General features: G+C 37.8%; 1 long non-coding RNA gene across 1 annotated transcript in view; it reads right to left on the bottom strand.

Annotated features, from left to right (window-relative positions):
• Window positions 1-1,097: 1,097 nt before the first annotated feature.
• Window positions 1,098-19,150, bottom strand: part of LOC127490537 (uncharacterized) — an 87,263-nt gene continuing 69,210 nt past the window's right edge. Inside the window, exons 2-3 of the long non-coding RNA XR_007918531.2 lie at window positions 15,220-15,276; window positions 1,098-14,406 (exon numbers count right to left, since the gene is read on the bottom strand). This is a non-coding gene — a long non-coding RNA (uncharacterized lncRNA). The remainder of the gene's footprint in view (window positions 14,407-15,219; window positions 15,277-19,150) is intronic.

The raw sequence follows: 19,150 nt of genomic DNA, 5'->3' as shown, positions 1-19,150 counted from the left end.
TTCATCTGTGTTTTCTGCCAGTAACTTCAAACTTTCTCCACTTACATTAAGGGGCTTTGATCTCCTGATGAACACTGCTGCAAAGATCCTCCACAAGATACTAGCTAACTAAATCAAGCAATATATCAAAAAGATCATTGACTCCGACCAAGTGCAATTTATTCCCAGGATGCAGGGATGGCTCAACATACAAAAATTGATAAACATAATATATCATATTAAGAAACTGATGAATCAAACCCATATCATCATTTCATGATGAAAACCTTTAGCAAATTGGGTATAGAAGAAACACATCTCAACAAGATCAAGTAAAAATATGATAAAACAAATACCCTAATTCCTATTAAATGAGGAAAAGATGGACACATCTGCTAAGATCTAGAACTAGACAAGGATGTCCTCTTTCAACACTGCTAGTCCATATTTTCTGGAAGTTATGGCAAGAGCAATTAGACAAGAAAAACAAATGAAAGGGATACAAACTGGAAAGAAGGAAGTCAGATTATCCCTATCTGTAGATGATTTGATCCGCTATATAGTGGAACCAAAAGATTCCTAGGCTAATCTTCCGCCTTGCGGCACCAGCACACCGGGTTCTAGTCCTGGCCAGGGCGCCGGATTCTGTCCCAGTTGCCCCTCTTCCAGGCCAGCTCTCTGCTGTGGCCCGGGAAGGCAGTGGAAGATGGCCCAAGTACTTGGGTCCTGCACCCCATGGGAGACCAGGATAAGTACCTGGCTCCTGCTATCAGATCAGCGCAGTGCACCGGCCATGGCAGCCAATGGAGGGTGAACCAACGGCAAAAGGAAGACCTTTCTCTCTGTCTCCCTCTCTCACTGTCCACTCTGCCTGTCAAAAAATAAAATAAATAAATAAAAAATAACAAAAATTAAAAAACCAAATAGAAGATAACACACACAAAAAAATGGAAAAACCTTCCAAGTTTGTGGATTGGAAGAATTAATATCATCAGAAAGTCCATACTACTGAAAGCAATTACAGATTTAATACAATTCCAATCAAAATATCCAGGACATTCTTTTCAGATCTAGAAAATGATGTGAAAATTCATATGCAAACATAAGAGACACTGAATAGCTAAACTAATCTTGAACAACAAAAAACAATTTTGTTTTGCTAAAAGATTATTGGGGGCCGGCGCTGTGGCTCAATAGGCTAATCCTCCACCTGCGGCGCTGGCACACCAGGTTCTAGTCCCAGTCAGGGCGCCGGATTCTGTTCCGGTTGCCCCTCTTCCAGGCCAGCTCTCTGCTGTGGCCCGGGAGTGCAGTGGAGGATGGCCCAAGTGCTTGGGCCCTGCACCCCATGGGAGACCAGGCGAAGTACCTGGCTCCTGCCATCAGATCAACGCAGTGCGCCGGCTGCAGCACACTGGCCGCGGCGGCCATTGGAGGGTGAACCAACGGCAAAGGAAGACCTTTCTCTCTGTCTCTCTCACTGTCCACTCTGCCTGTCAAAAAAAAAAAAAAAAAAAAAAAAAGATTAATATCCAGGATATGTAAGGAGCTTAAAAAACTCAGTAACAACAAAACAATCCAGTTAAGAACTGAGCAAAGGAGTGAAAATGCACATGTCAAAGGATGAAACACATATAACCAACAGACACATCAAAAGATGCTCAGGATCACTAGCCATCATGGAAATGCAAATAAAAAAACACGATGTGGTTTCACCTCACCCCAGTTACAATGGATATCAACAAGGGGTCGGCAAAGTGCTGAAGTAGTATACTGAAGTAGTATAGCAGTGAAACTGCTGCCTGAGATGCCAGCATCCCACATGGGCACAGGTCCAATGTCCCAACTCCTCCAATTCCAATTCAGCTCCTCACTAATGTCCTGGGAAAAGCAGCGCAAGATAGCCCAAGTGTTTGGGCCCCTGTCAGCCATATGAGAGACCTGAAAAAACCCAGTTGAGCTGCTGGAGGTACAATTTACAGAACTGGGGGCCTCCTAGATCTAGGTCCCCTGGGGGTTTTGGTGCTCAGATTTGTCCACACTAAGCCTCTAGAAATTAGTTCATATCAGCTTAACTTTCCACAGGCAACACTAGTTGCCACAAATATTTCTGCTCATAGGATTTTGTTCCATAAAGTTCTATTCACTTTATTTGTCCATTTTTTCTTCTATTTTTATGAGCAATAAAACATGCCATGATGTCAGTTCCCTTGTTTTTTTTTTTTTTATTATTGTGGTTAAAATCAAGAAGCAAATTCCAATTTTCTTACATGCTTACATGCATGTCTATAATTTTCCTCATTTCTATATCCATCCTAAGGCTCAAGGAAGGTCTGGAATATGTCCAGCAACTTTCATAATTACATGTTTCCTCTTAACACATAATTCCTGAAATAACCCAGGAATTTCCTTATGATAACTGACATCTGTATGCTGGAGGTGACTATTTCTCTTTCATAATATATGTTTTACTATAATTACTAGCTTTATGTAAGTCCTCTTCCCATATATCACCAACTAACAGATGAAGTAATAGAAAATTCAGATAGACAACTGGATTTTGCAAAGTACAAATAGATTTGTGCTTATAGCGACATGGAGAATGAAGGCTACTTCATTTAATGCCTAGTGTACATTTGCACATGACATAATTTTCTCCTTAGTTCCACTCGTATTGTCTGAGTCTTTTTAAAGTCCAGGATTTGTTGATATGCTGTAAAGCTGTCACTCATTTCTGATGCAAACATGTCATCTTCCCCATAGTGAGAAACTGTAAAAATTGCCAACTCTTTATATACCCTCTTCATATCAAAAGAACATATTGGATATTACCTGAAGATGACAGAAAGCCATGATCTTACCTCCAAAGAGAACTTGTTAGCTCTTAGGGATTTTGAAGATCAGAGCAGTAGAGTTCACCTCAGATACAGAGAGATGTTTCATTGACATTCTTCCAATTTGTCTCTGCTGTCTTCTATGTGCCAGCTTTGTTCTTGCACAGCTCTTTTTTGTGTTTCTGTGATAACTGCATAAAATCCAAATCTTCTTTTCTAAATTAACAAGTCTAATGGGAAAAACGGAAGGCCTTCTCCCTGGATTTTGAGAAGGGTTCAACTGCATTACCAATTCTGGATGCTTTTCAACAGGTCATGGACCTACATCTGGCCTCATGACTGATGTTCAAGGAATGTAACATGCTGGAAAACCAAGGTCCAGGCCAAATGACCCACTAACAAATGAGAAATACCATCAACTTCTCTGGAAAGTCTTGAAAAGAATGATGGTGATGGAGGGCCATTCAGCACAAAATTGTGATACACTTGCAGAGTATGGATAAATAGGTGTTAGGCAGCCAAATAAATACACTGTCTAGCCTAGGAAACTAGAAACAATTAGTGGCTAGACATGACCTCTGGATTTGGATGAACAATCCAAAAGTAAATTTAACTGGTTTGTGATCAATTAAATTTTTTCTTTTTTCTCCAGATCATATTTATATGTTTATAATGTTAGAAATTTGGTATTTACTTGCTACTTTATTTACTTTAGATTATTATTATTATTTCCTATCCAGTCACAATGTTCTACTCACAATTAACCATTATCACAATTAAGTATGGAGGAGACTTTAATATCATGAGGTAAAGAATATAACCACAGCCCAGGAAGGCAGTGGAGGATGGTCCAAGTGCTTGGGCCCTGCACCCGCATGGGAGACCAGGAAAAAGCACCTGGCTCCTGGCTTCGGATCAGCGCAGCGCGTCAGCCGTAACAGCCATTTAGGGGGTGAATCAACGGAAAAAAAAGGAAGATCTTTCTCTCTGTCTCTCTCTCTCTCTCTCTCACTGTCTAACTCTGCCTGTCAAAAAAAAAAAAAAAAAGAATACAACCACAGATGAAAAATGAGTAACAAAAACCAAAGACAGAGAGACACATAAGAACTTGCATTTGTGAAAATGTTTCCTACCACTGTACCTTTGTAAACACTGAATTTTTAAAGTACAAATTGTGACTTGTGATTCATTGGCACCAATTTTCTTAAATATAAACACACACAAACACACACTTTTCTCCAGTTTGCCCTACAGTATTCACTGGATCTTAAAACAATGATGATTTATAAAAGCTGAAATTCCATAAATTTCATTTGGAGTAAAATTATCTTGAACATGAACAGTAAGTACAGAATCATTCTATGTTTATAAAATTATTTATATTGGACAAATTACACAGCTGGTGAAATCAAAAGTAATTTGACAAGATGGAATTCTTTATAAATAAGTGTGTATAACAGGAGGCATGCACAGGAAAATACAACAAATATACCCCCTAAATCGGTAATTCTGATAGAAGAATAAAGAAAAATTCTAAAAGGCTTCTTATATTCAATGTTACTCACGTGATTATAAGTTGCAGAAATGATAGGGACATAAGATAATGTAGCTGAAGAAACCATATCTTGCAAAGGAAGTCCTGAGTAGGGATTATTAGTGTTAAATAAATATTCAACATTCACTTTCCACACATACTGAAATGCTGGGATATTGTATTCCAAAAACTACAGAGACTCAACTCTTATAGAAGTGTGGTTTTGAATTAGCAAAATATACAGAGTTCAGTGAAACTGCCTTATTTCTCAGGCCCTGGGGTCTTAAGAGGAAGAGGGAGATATGCAGAGATGTCTTCAAGTATTGTTTCTCTACTCATCTACTACAAGGTAAAAAAAAAAAAGTAAAAATTATACCACATCCTGCTATAGTCTGCCTAATCGTCTTCCCCCAAACTCCTATGCTAAAATGATCATCATCAAGGTGATGGTATTTGCAGGTTTGTATTTGAAGGATGATTATGTCATGGCACACAGCTAACATGAATGGAAGTAGTGACTTTGTAAACAGCCTTATCCTTTCCACCTGTGGGGTTACAGTGAGAAGACAGCTTTCTACAAGGAAGTAGGCCCTCATGAGATGCCAGATTTGTTGGCACCATATCATGGATTTCCCAGCTACAGATCTAGGAGAAACACGTTTCTGTTGTATATAAGCCACTCGGTACACTGTGATAGAAAACTAAGATACATCATCTATAAGCAAATATATATATATATATATATATATATAACAAATATTTAGTGGGTTTCTAAAACTGGTAGGTGTGGTTTCCAATGTGATTTAAGGTTTGATCTCACAATACACTTAAAGATTATGATCTGAGAGGCATACTCTTGGTGACTTTCATTAACAAGGCATTGATTTGACCCAAGAGGAAGGAGAAAAAGGCAACTTTTTCTCTTAAGGAAAGTCTTCTTCAAATAGCAAGTACCCCAGGATAGTGGAGTGGAGTGGAATGGACAGTGCATGAGATTTGATGTAAAACAAACTCGAGTTTTGATCTTGACACTCATCAGTTGCTAACTGTAGACTTTGGTTAACTTGTTAAACTTTCCTGAGATTAAATGTGACTATCCATAATTGGGACAATCATTCCAAATCTGCAGATTTGCTTAGGGCAAATACTGTTTCTCATTATTATTTTCAAGGCAGAGAGAGAGACAGAGAACACGAATACTCTCATCTGCTCGTTCACACCCTAAACGCCCACAAGAGCCAGGGTTGGGCCAACCCAAACCCAGGAGCCAGGAACTCAATCTTGGTCTCCCCTGTGCACGTCAGGGACCCAGCTTGTTGAGCCATTACATGCTACCTCAAAGGGAGCACATTAGCAAGAAGGTAGAACTGGTATCTGAAGCAAGGATTCATATACAGACACTTAAGTATGGAAAGAGGGTATCTTTAACAAGCATCATAACTACTAGGCCCAATACCTAACCCATAGACCAAACAGTATTAATCTTAACTTTGTAGAGAATTCTTCATTCATCTAATTATTTATTTATTTATTTGAAAGTCAGAATTACAAAGAGAGGTAGAGATAGAGAGAGTCTTCCATCCACGGGTTCATTCCCCAGATGGCCACAACAGCCGGAGCTGCACTAATCCAAAGCCAGGAGCCACGAGCTTCCTCCGGGTCTCCCACGTGGGTGTAGGGGCCCAAGGACTTGGGCTATCTTCCACTGCTTTCCCAGGCCATAGCAGAGAGCTGGATTTGAAGTGGAGCAGTGGGGTCTTAAACTGCCGCCCATGTGGGATGCCGGCACCTCAGGCCAGGGCTTTAACCCACTGTGCCTCAGTGCTGTCCCCTCATCTAATATTTTGCAGAAAATATTATGTATCTGCATACACATCAGTTTCTGTGAATAGCAGTATCATTACATTGTTATAGTGCTGTAAGACAGTATAATAAACTAGTATATTTTTGCGTTTTTATATTTATAAACTTATTAGAGGTATTTATGTGGTAACTCACCATCTATTTCCCTATTTCCAGGTCATAAAAAGAACATTTTACTCTCAATATGCTTTCAAAAAATACTATGCATCTGTGTTTCTGAGTGTCAGCTCAGGATTTGGAGAAGACTACAAGAAGTATCTGACTTTACCTCTGCACCCGAGAGGTTATTTTCACTATGTCTAAAATTTCTTCTCCAGTAAAGAAGAGAGGGCAAAGAAACTTTTCCATTTAATTGCTTCTTTGATTAGTATCAACTACTTTAGTTTTGCTCCTGACGCCAAGCAGAGTTAGCAAACTTAGAAGGTGAGCGATAAGAGAATGGTAACATCTCCGTGGCTTACAGATGCAAAGCAAATAATCTTTATTGATATTCTTTATAGAGAGTACACCAAGGTGCAGCTCAGAGTTGTTGAATGGAATGGAAAACAGAAATCCCTTTGAAAATAAGAGGAGATAGAATTCAAGGTCAGTCTCCCATGAGCCACTATTCCCTATCCCTTCGCCTTTTTGGAAATAGTAAACCATTTATCTGGGTTTGTTCACTGCATGCTGATGGTATCAGACCTTATCACTCTCTAAAAGAACAGTCTGCTAGCATATTTTAAAACAACAATTTATCTTCTCTTGTCCCCCTAGTTAATTTGAGCCCCAAAGCATCCCATTGGGAAACAATTTATAAGCTGTAATATTTTTGATAAACACTTAGAACTTCGTTCTGTCACACATAATTAAGTTACAGTTGGTATATTTTCTTTTAAATGGGTCCATTGTGTTTATAATTATGGTTAGTGGCACATTAAGTCTCTAATTATAGGTTGGACTGAAGTTATACTTTTGCAAAAATTAAAGAAAAAAATTAAGGAAGGAAGGAGAGGGGTTAAGAAAGAGAAAACAGGAAGGGAGTGAAGTACTGTTATCTTCAAAGAACTGTTACCTATGAAATATATGAAATCTGTTCTCTTTATATTAATGAAAAGTAAAAAAAATACTGACAAATTTCAAAAAATACTCTAACAACTGAAGACAAAAGGAAAATTGGGGCCAGCACTATGCCCAACAACTTAAGCCACACTTAAGATGTCTTCATCTGATATTGGAGTGCCTGGGATTGAGTCCCTTCTGCTTCCAACCCAACTTGCTGTTTTTGTGATCCTGAGAAATACCTGGATGCCTGACTCCCATGAGGGATAACAAGACATAGTCCACGGATCCTGAATGGCCTAATCATGGCTCTCACGGGATTTGGGATTTGCGGAGTAAACCAGCAGATCAAAGTTCTTAATTGCTTTCTGAAACCCTTTCAAATAACTAAAAATAAACTTAAAATTTCATATATTTGGGGGGCAATACTGTGACACAGAAGGTAAAGACACTGCATGAAGTGCAGTAATCCCATATGAGTGCCAGTTCAAGTCCTGGCTGCTCCACTTCTGATCCAGCTCTCTGCTAATGCACCTGGGAAAGCAATGGAAGATGGCCCAAGTTCTTGGGCTCTTACATCTGCATGAGAGACCCAGAAGAAACTTCTGGCTACTGGCTTCAGATTGACACAGCTCCGGCCACCTGGGGAGTGAACCAGTAGATCTTAAAAAAATCTTAAAACAAGTCATACATTTGAGATATATTAACTTCTTTCTTAAATGGATAAAATTATTATATTACTCCTATGTGAGTGGCTATACTTAACATCTTTCCTCTATTTCTTCCATGCAGGCTCTCGAGAGAGAGAACACATTTATGATACACTGCTTAGATCACATTACCAGAGCCAGAGAGATTTAAGCCACAAAGACCCAAATTATAACTCCACTTGAGTTTCTGATTCAGTAGATTGGGGATGATGATGATCATGTTGCAGGTTGGGGACCATACAGTGAGAATCATTGGCCTAAGTCATTGAAGGATGAATTCATTAGCAATCAGCATTAAAGTCATAATGGATTACATCACATAAGATGTAAAGAACTTCTCAAAACACCTGAGCTACCCAATGTGTAGAAACAAATAGGACCAAATTTCTATCACATGTATACTAAAATCAATACAGTGGCAATAGTATCTTCAGATAATTAAAAATGGATGTGCTACAAAATGTAAGATAAATTATGTTTTATTGCATATCTAAGTTTTGTAACCTATAACACAACTGTTTCATTCATTTTTCATGGGTCATTTTCCTAGGACTTTTCTACTGAGGGCTAAATACTTTGGTTTTCAATCTCTGTGTCAAATTTAATTTATGTGTAAATTTTATATTTGCTTTTCAAATCCTGAACCAGGTAAAAATTTTATTCTACAAGAGAATATCTGCAAGCTGCTTTCAGTAGACTAGACATTTGAATGATATTAATTCTTTCAATCTATGAACATGGATGATTTTTCCTTTTGGGAAGATCTTTTTCTATTTCTTTCTTTAATGTTTTACACTTTTCATTATAGAGGTCTTTCTCTTCCTTGGTTAAACTTATTACAAGATATTTAAATTATTTGTAGCTACTGTGAATGGTACTGACTTTGTAAGTTCTTTTCCAGCCACAGCACTGTCTGTGTTACAAAGGCTACTGATTTTTTGTGTGTTGATTATACATCCTGCAACTTTATGAGACTTTCTTATGAGTTCCAATAATCTCTTAGTGGAGTCTTTTGGTTTACCTCTTTATAGGATCATGTCAACTGCAAAGAGGGATGATGTAATGTCCTCCTTTCCAATTTCTATCCCTTTGATTTCTTTTTCTTGCCTAATGGCTCTGGCTAAAATTTCCAGAAGTATATTGAATAGCAATGATGAAAGTAGTCATCCTTTTCTGGTTCTAGATATTAGTGGAACTGCTTCTAGCTTTTCCACATTCATTGTGATGCTGGCCTTGGGTTTGTCATCAATTGCCTTGATTATGCTAACGAATGTTCCTTCTATACCCAATTTGCTTAAGGTTTTTATCATGAAAGGAAATGGTATTTTCTCAAATGCCTTCTCTGTTTCTATGGAGATAATCATATTTTTTAATCTTCAATTTGGATTTCACTCTTCAATGTGTTAATATGATGTATCATATTTATTAATTTGCATATGTTGAATTATCCCTGCATACCAGAGATAAATCCCACTTCATCCAAGTGAATGATCTTTCTCATGTATTGTTGGATTTGATTAGCTACTATTTTGTCAAAAATGTTTGCATCTATGTCCATCAGGGACATGTATCTATAGTTCTCTTTCTTTGTTGCACCTTTTTTGAGTTCTGGAACTAAGTTGATGCTGGCCTCATAGAAGGAGTTTAGGATCCCCTCTGTTTCATTGTTTTGAATAGTTTGATAAGAACTACAATTAGTTCTTGAAAAATCTCATAGAATTCAGCAGTAAAGCCATCCAGTCCTGGGATTTTCTTTTTGAGGATCTCCTTATTACTGATTCAATCTCCTTCCCACTTATTGACCTATTTCAGTATTCTATATCTTCATGACTCTATTTTAGTATATTTTAGGTGTCCAGAAATCTATCCATTCCTCCTAGATTTTCCAATTTGTTGGCATACAGCTGTTTTATTCTTTTTATTTCTGTGGTATCTATTTTAACAAATCATTTTTCATCTCCAATTTTATTAATTTGGGTCTTCTACATTTTTTGGTTAGTTGGACCAAACCAGTTCTTCATTTCATTGATCTCTTATATCTTGTTTTGGCTTCAACTTTATTTATTTTTCTCTAATTTTAATTATTTCTTTCCTCCTACTAACTTTGGGTTTATTTTGCTCTTTTTATGGGGGGGAGGGTCCTTGAGATGCACTGATGAATCATTTTTTGATGCCTTTCCAATGTTTTCATGTAGGCACTGATTGATATAAACTTTCCTCAACAATGTTTTTGCTATATCCCATAATTTTGATATAATGTATTGTTATTTTCATTCCTTTCCAGAAATTTTTCTCCCTTTTGATTTCTTCTATGACTCACTGTTCATCCAGAATCATCTTGTTAAGTCTTCTTGTGTTTGTCACTTTCTGGAGTTCCTTAAGATGTTAATTTCCAGCTTTATTCCATGTGTTCAGAAAAGATATATGGAATGATTTTCAATATTTTTGAATTTGTTGAGACTTGCTTTATGACCTAGCATATTGTCTATCCTAAAGAAAATGCCATGCACTAATTAAAAGTATTTATATTCTTCAGTTGTGGGATGCAGCGTTCCACAGATATCAATTAGGTTCATTTTGGCTATGGTGTTGATTAGGTCAGTAGTTTCTTTGTTGATTTTCTGTCTACTTGATCTTTCCATTGATGAAAATGGAGGGTTGAAGTCTCCCATTATTAATGTATTGGAATCTATGTCTCACTTCATATCCAGTAACAATGCCTTTCAATAGTGAGGTGCTCTGGTATTAGGTACATAGACATTTACTACACTCACATCTTCCTGTTGAACTTATTCCTTAATCGTTACAAAATACCTTTCTTCATCTCTTTTAACATATTTTATGTTAAAGTCTATTTTGTATTATATCAGGATGGCTACTCCTGTTCTCTATTGCTCTCTATTAGCATGGAATATTTTTTTCCATCATTTCACTTTCAGTCTGAATGCTTGTTTGTTGGTGAGGTGTGCTTCTCACACACAGAAAATCAGTGGATCTTGTTTTTTAAACCAAGTCTGTAGTTTTGTTTTGTTTTGTTTTGTTTTGACAGGCAGCTAGACAGTGAGAGAGAGAGAGACAGAGAGAAAGGTCTTCCTTCTGTTGGTTCACCCCCTAAATGGCCACCACAGAAGGCGCTGATCCGAAGCCAGGAGCCAGGTGCTTCCTCCTGGTCTCCCTTGCGGGTCAGGGCCCAAGCACTTGAGCCATCCTCCACTGCCTACCTGGGCCACAGAAGAGAGCTGGACTGGAAGATGAGCAACTGGGACAGAATCCAGCACTCCAACTGGGACTAGAATCCGGAGTGCCAGTGCCACAGGCGGAGGATTAACCAAGTGAGCCATGGCGCCGGCCCCAAGTCTGTAGTTTTAACTGGAGAATTTAGGCATTTACATTGAAGGTTATTATTGATAACTATTGACCTGGTGCCATTTTCCCATAAATATTCCTATTGACTGCTTGAGATTTCCACTGTACATTTATTAGGAGATATTATGCAATCACATTCTTTCATAATGATGACTATCTTTCTGCGTTACTGAGTATAGCACATCCTCAAGCATCATTTGTAAGGCTGTGACGACAAATTCTTACAATTTCTGTTTGTTATGGAAGGTCTTTGTTTCAGCATCATTTTAAATGAGAGCTTCGCAGGATATAGTATTCTGGGTTGACTTTTTTTTTTTTTCTTTTAAGACTTAGACTGTGTCTCTTCATGTTCTCCTAGCCTGTACTTTTTCTGATAAGAATTCGGCTATCAAATTGGAGATTCTCTGAAGGTAATCTGGTATTTCTCTTGTGCATATTTTTGAATCTTTTATGTTTTATTGTTGAAAGATTGACTATAATGTATCATGGTGAAGATGGAGTTCTATATGTTTCTTGTACTTGAATGTCCCTTTCTGTCTGAAAATTGAGGAAGCTTTCTGTAATTATTTCACTAAACAGGCCTTCTAATTCATTCTCTTTCCACACCTCCATGAATTCTTAAGTCCCGTACATTGGGTTGTTTGATAGTATCCCATAAATGGCAAACAGTTTTGTTTTTGGGTTTCTAATGTCTTTTCTTTTTTTGGGGGGGGGGAGGGGGCTGTGATACTTCCAAAGATTAGTCTTCTAGCTTGAATATTCTTTCTTCTGCCTCAACAAGTCTGTTGTCGAGGCTTTCCAGTGTATATTTTATTTGACATATTGAATTCTTCATTTCCAAAACTTTACTTTATTCCTCTTCAATATCTCTATCTCATGGTAAAATTTTTCATCCATGTCATGTATGGATTTCTCTAACACACAAATTTGCTTCTCATTGCTTTTGAGTAATCTCTTGATCACTATTTTGAATTTTTTTCAGGTATTTCATCAATATCTTCATCTTTACATTCTAATATTGAACTGTTATGTTACTTTGGGGGAGTCATACTGTTTTCCTTGTTAATATTTCTTGTGTTTATATGTTTATTTTTAGGCATTTGTGGAACCACTTTTTTTTTTCTCTTCTGATGCCTTTCGTCTTTGAAATATGCCTCTGTGGCTGATGGCAGTGTCAGCTCCTTCAGTGGATATTCTGAAATGTGTGCTTGATGGGGCCAGGGAGCTCCAGTCAGTGCTTGGAGCTAGTGCAAGAGCCCAGGGTGACACCCACGTTGGCCATGGTAGATCTCCTCTATTGTCAGTTGTTGGGGGGGGGGGTAGTTATCATCATGTTAGCTGGTGTGATCACTGCCTCACCTCCTTTCTGCCAAGGTGCAAATGCCCATAGGAAGCCCACAGTGGCTACATGTGAGCACAGAACTCATTGAAATGTCCCATGCCAGAGACTCAGGGAAATATGAGCCTCTGATGCCAGACACAGTGATTATCCAGAGACCCAGCTACACTCCACACCCTTCTGTGCAGTCACAGAAGTCCCACGGTCATAGAACACAGATCTTCCACTGTCACAGGGAGCAGAGAATCCATCTCAGCCCCGCAAGGCTGCTCTATCCATGTTGAGAGCCTAGGTGCTCCCACAGCCAGCTGCCTGTTGGCATTCCACTTGGCAGCTGAGTATAGGCACCAGTGATATACAGGGGAGGGAGTCCCTCACTGGCTTCAGTCTGCTGCTGTCTCCTTTCATTTCCCTTTAAGAAGATGGCATCTCTTCCTAATGCTGATCCTGATACCGGTAAGAGTGGAACAGAGCACTGCCTGACTTTTCATGGCAGGGTACGGTACTCTGCAGGAGTTGGGGAGGTAAAGAAAGCAGAACAACTTTGCTGCTCCAAGCCTGGCTGTTATTCAGATCCCTGTCAGTTCCCCAAGGCTAATGTAAAAGTCAGTGGGTGACTGTGGAATTCTCTCTCAGCTATCTTCCTACCTTGTCATGCTTTGATGGCAGCCCATAGCCTGCACCTGGATGGACTCACACTGATGTCTCTGTCCTCACTTCTCTTATCCCAGAGAGTCTTCATTGTTTTTTTCTGTTCTTAACCAATAACCTCCACCCCTCAGGACCCTGGAAATGTGATCCTGCTTTTGTTCTTTCCATACGCCACAGCAGTTGATATTGGTGTGGCTACACCCTATTCAGTCATTTTGGAACTCAGAATCAGCTTTCTATCCCCTACATCTAGCCCAGTGCCTGACACTATGAGAGATAAGCAATAAACTTCTGGCAAATAAAATCCTAGATGCTTTAAAATACTGCTTTCCATTAGCATCAAAGACACAATTTCCTACTGTAACTATCCTCATAGGCTGTTTTCCTCACCTCCCCAAAATGTGGTTTTTGTATGTCTGCTTGCTTGCTTTTTTACCATGCTTGAGCTATGTTTCAGTTACATGCTGCATTTGCAACCTAGGTTTGCACCTCCAAATGTTATTCATAAAAAAGTAGCTTGCAAATTTATCTGTCAGAAAAATTGTTGAAGTGCTGGAGAAGAATTCCATTATCTGTTGTGAAGTTTGCTTTAGGGAAATAAAGAAAAACAGATATTTGCATAACTAAAGATTAGAACACTCATCCAAGCCCTTCTGATGTCTATCAACAAGAATACCAGCACAGTTAGATTAAGTTCAGGTATATTTCCCCTGATTCCTAGTGACAGCTGGGAGGCATGTAACAGCCATTCTGACAGTGAGAAAGTTTCTTTCCATGATGGGGAAAAGGACAGGAGCAAACATGCTCAGACACCAAAATGAATACTATCTCAAGCTTTCCAGAGGCTTTTTTCAATTAAAAGGTTTATGAAGAATTTCTGAGTCTTGTTTGAAATATGTACTGCAGAAACATGAGCAACAATCATAAATTCAGAAATCAGTAAATTCATTATTACCATCACTTATCAACTCAAATTATGAAGAACCCCCACTGTGTGTGTGTGTGTGTGTGTGTGTACAAATACCTGAGCAGGTGCACTCCTTCCTGAGAAAATTTGGCAGGACTCTGAAGAATGTACAGATCTCATACCTATACAAAGAACAAGTATCTGGGCTATTGGCAGTTCACACTGGTACAGATGATTTTAAAACTCTATATGTGAATGACTTTTCTCAATTCTTCATCATTGCCATTTTACTGGTCATAAAATCCCTTACACATTTCAGTCACCTACTAATGATGACAAGAATTCTCTAGAAAGTGTCTTTTGTGTCACAGCCTTTCTACAAAGTATCTCAATATTCCTTTGTTCATGACTCCACCACTCATATTTTCGCTTCATTTCTGCATGATACATCAAGTGCAAGGCCTTGCTCTTCTCTCCCGCCCATATCCCATCACTTTGAAGCTTTTCCTTGAGGATTCAAGCTCCTCTTTCTCTGACATACAGGTTGATGAGAGACAGGAGTAACACATGACTTTTAAAAAATCTTTTTATGAAGGCAGTATGGGATGATGTACCACAGTCATATTCTTTCAAAGCTTTCAATAAGCCCTGAGAATAGTTCTGTTATTTCTTCTAGTCCATGTCCTTTCACTCTGCATTGACAGCAAGCTTTGACAGTATGTGCCATTCTTATGTCAACTGCAGGCATCGTATTGTTAGGTCCAAGCTTTGACAAAAGTGATTCTATCAGGATAAGGAAGAAAATGCATTGATAATAAAACGCAAGGTGCATTTACTTAATTCCAAAGTAAGGAAACAGAACCATTTATTTTTAAACCTAAACAATTATTTTAATGGTACTTTCTACCATTAAGAGCTTTGTATTTGTTTTGCTTTTTGGGGGGTGGAGGGAGGGCAGGTTTTGGTTTTGTTTTTCTTTTTGGCTTAATACTTACTAGTAAGGTTTCCTTGGAGGTAACCACCACAAACAATCCAAATTGCTTCATGGGTATCTGTGAAAAAAATTTCTTATGAAATAAGTCATTTGACTTTTTTAGGCACCTACTATATATTTAGGCATAAGTCAATGATTTTTTATAACTGCAACTACAAAATTATCATAGAGAAATACATGATCTTAGTTGCAAAGAATCTTACATAGATTGCAGGCTTTTATGAGTCATAAATTTTTAAATATTTTTGGCAAGTAAACTTTTATGAATTTTATGAAGCCAAGTTTAGGAGATCAGAAGATGGTAGGTCATGTGGGAAGTGATGGCCATGGATGAAAGCAGATATACGATTTGGAGTAAGTGTGTTGACATAGTGCTGTATTAAACTCGAAAAGTTTATTCTCAGGGAAAAAGTGGTGATCTTCCTGGGTGTGTTTTTGTTGTCCAGGAAGAAAATATAGTCCTATGAGGAGGAAAAGCTCTGGTAAAAAGAACAGAAGGTGTCTACTGAGGAAATGCTAGAACAAAAGACAGAACTGCAGACCTAGCCAGAGGCAGGAAAGATGAAAGTTTAGGATCTCTAGGACTGGGAAGTGACTTTTACCCAAACAAATGGTCCATTAAGATTTGTGTTATTTTCTAGAAATGATGGTGCTTTGAAGAAGGGCTGTCACTAAAATTCAAATGACATCTCTGCAACTATCTTACTCGACTAGACTATACCATTTGGAAAGAGCATTTTAATTTATTTGCTTTCAAGAAGGAATTTGAAACAATCATGTGGGCTGAGAGGAGAGAAACTGAAAGGCTTGGAGAGGTGAGGCTGCAGATTTGTGGAGGATTTTCACCTTTCTTAATACAGTCACATAGAAATGCAGTCAATCACTATTGAGTCTACCACTTCTTTTTTCTAGTTGTTTTCCTTGACTCAAACTAGACCTGCTAGAGAGATTTTCACTTAGTTTAAAATAATATTTAGATCTCAAAAGTGAGATTAATATTACCCCAGTCAAATTTGTGGATAGATTAAAGCTCAGTTCATAGAGGACATACCATTCAGTCCCTGGATTTCCACTATCTGTCTGCTAATGACTTGCTAAAGGTCTGTTTTCCCTTCATTCCTCCTTACCTAAAATAAGCTTTGAGTTTCAATAGCTGCTCCTAACCAAGCTCAATACAGTTGTTCCTTGATACCAAAGGTTCACACAAGATCAAATTTCACCCACACTCAGGTCCTTGATATAAAAGGGGTAGTACTTGCATTTAACCTACGTACATCCTCATATATATCTTAAATCATTTCTAGATTACCCACAATACATAATATGATGCAGATGCTATATAAATAGTTACTATCTTATGTTTCTTAAGGAAACAATGACAAAGAAAAAAAAAATCAAGTCAGAGTTTCTGGAAGATACAGTATTTTCCATTTGAGCTGTTTTACCATGCCTAATATTCATTTCATTGGCTTTTGTGGGTCATCTTAAAGAAAAAGGAAAAAGGAAAAAAGAAAAATATTAGGAAATACACCCTTAGACTACACAGTTCATTATGTGGTGATTGCCTATAGGTATGTAAAAGTAGCCCATTCGAAAGAAGTCATGAAACATAGGGGAACGAAAACATATTTAAAAAAAAAAAAAAAAAACACCTTGGCCGGCACCACAGCTCAATAGGCTAATCCTCCACCTGCAGCGCTGGCACCCCGAGTTCTAGTCCTGGCTGGGGCGCCAGATTCTGTCCTGGTTGCTCCTCTTCCAGTCCAGCTCTCTGTTGCGGCCCGGGAAGGCAGTGGAGGATGGCCCAAGTCCTTGGGCCCTGTACCCGCATGGGAGACCAGGAAGAAGCATCTGGATCCTGGCTTCAGATTGGCGCAGTGCATTGGCCACAACACGCTGGCAGTAGCAGCCATTTGGGGGGTGAACCAACGGAAAAAGGAAGACATTTCTCTGTCTCTCTCTCTCACTGTCTAACTCTGCCTGTCAAAAAAAAAAAAAAAAAAAAAAACCTTTACTATAAAAAATGTATGCATCATAATTTTAAATGATTTTTTACAGATTTTTTTAAAAGTTTTTTTGTTTGTTTGTTTTGTTTTGTAACTCTCCTGTAATCTTTCTTTCATTTGAGAACACAAAACAAGAAGTCATGGTATTTGATATGGAGTTGATAGACCAAATATACATATATATAAAATAATTGAAGAACAATAAAACCAAGTTCAAGCATGGATGATGCAGAGTTCAGAAGCATACACAATCTTACTCCATAATGACTTCCCTCCTCCTTGTCAAAGTCATCATGAAAAGGTTTTGGCTTGCCATCCCAAGGAAGAAATATAGTAAATGAGGCAGAAGGTAGAGACACAGTGAACCCATTTTACTATACATATTAGGTACACAGGAGCAGATGGTTTACTGAAGAATAATGAGAAAGAAAATTCAGAATGGAAGAAGAGAATTGACATCTATATCTATATGAAACACATCAACTCTTAGTGTAGGATTAATCTTCTGAGTATAAAGTTAACTGAAAATGGATCTTTGTAAAATAAGAATGGAAATAGGAGAGGAAGGAGGAAGAAGGGTGGGAGCATGGGCAGGAGGCAGAGGAGGGTGAAAGTATCACTATGTTTATGAATCTGCATATATGAAATACATGAAATTTGTATACCTTAAATAAAATTATAAAAAGAGAACTTAAAAAAATTAAAAATTAAGGGGCATTTTTTCATAATTGTCTATTTGTTTTAGGAGCAAGGGAATCAATTTTTCATTTGTTTCTAGATTTTTCTTACATTTTTGTATAGAATTTATCATTTTCAATAGTGCTTTTTGTTTTCTTCTTCATTTAATTCAATCTACAATGGGTGCCCCTCCAAGCAAAAAGTATGTCATATTCTTATGACTTTGTTTTAATTGTATAAAGCACAAGTAAAATCACAGTCTAATCTCTAAAGGAATTAAAAGAGTAAATTTGTTCATTCTTGCTCTAATTCCACAGTCAAAAGCAGCTGGAGTTTATACAAGGTCCAGATAGTTCAAACCCAATCAGAGCAGGTTATTTTCCTTTCCACTTCTGACTGTGAAAGACCTGGTGCCAGGTTATCATTCCCAGAAAACATCTATGCCAGCAAAACCTGCAGATAGAGACTTCCTTTTTTTTTTTTTTTCCTTTCTGAATTGTTAGTTGGTCCCCCAGCACATTTTGAATATAACCTTTTTAATCCCTGCATTTGCAATTAGAGATTAAATTTCCATTCCAAGAGTCATTCTGCAGATGGCATAGCAAGAAAAAATGGGAGGTATTTTAAAATTGTATTTATACAGAACACCAGATGAATTTGCCAGGCTGTTTCTTCCTAAGCTTATACATTCTATGAAAATTGATTGTTTAAGATGTAGATTTCATTTGCAGGGATTTAGCATTTCTATAAGATTTTAAAGCATCAATTAATACATCTCTTTTGTTCAGCACAGTTGCTTTAAATATAGAAGTAAAACCTGTATTTAAAAAAAGTACTCTGTAAGATTAAGTCACCTGTGCAGGGTCACCAGGGTAAGTTCAGAAAGGCCACATGATAATGGAATGGACAAGTCACTGAACCAAGGCATCCATAAATGGAAACCCCATCACATCTTAGGCAATTCAGGGAGTTCAATTCTTAATTAAGATATTTTTCCTTTAGCATAGCATCCTCTGTGAGTTTTTAAAAATCCTGTAGCTTAAAAAAAATCCTGTAGCTTTTCAACTTTTACTGACACATAAGAAAGTACATAAATGTATAGCTTGAGGAGTTTCCTAAAAGTGAACATGTAACCACCTCCCAGAAATTTAAAAATTACTAGTACCCTAAAAGCTCTTTCAAGTTCCTTCCCAAGTTATTTCCTTCCCTAAGATAACCTGTATTTCAATTCTAACACCAAAGACTGGT

Source organism: Oryctolagus cuniculus, chromosome 6 (assembly GCF_964237555.1).
Source record: "Oryctolagus cuniculus chromosome 6, mOryCun1.1, whole genome shotgun sequence".
NCBI classification, from domain to species: Eukaryota; Metazoa; Chordata; class Mammalia; order Lagomorpha; family Leporidae; genus Oryctolagus; species Oryctolagus cuniculus.
The sequence above is the reverse complement of the archived record's forward strand: the minus strand, read 5'-3'. Positions and strand labels throughout refer to the sequence as shown.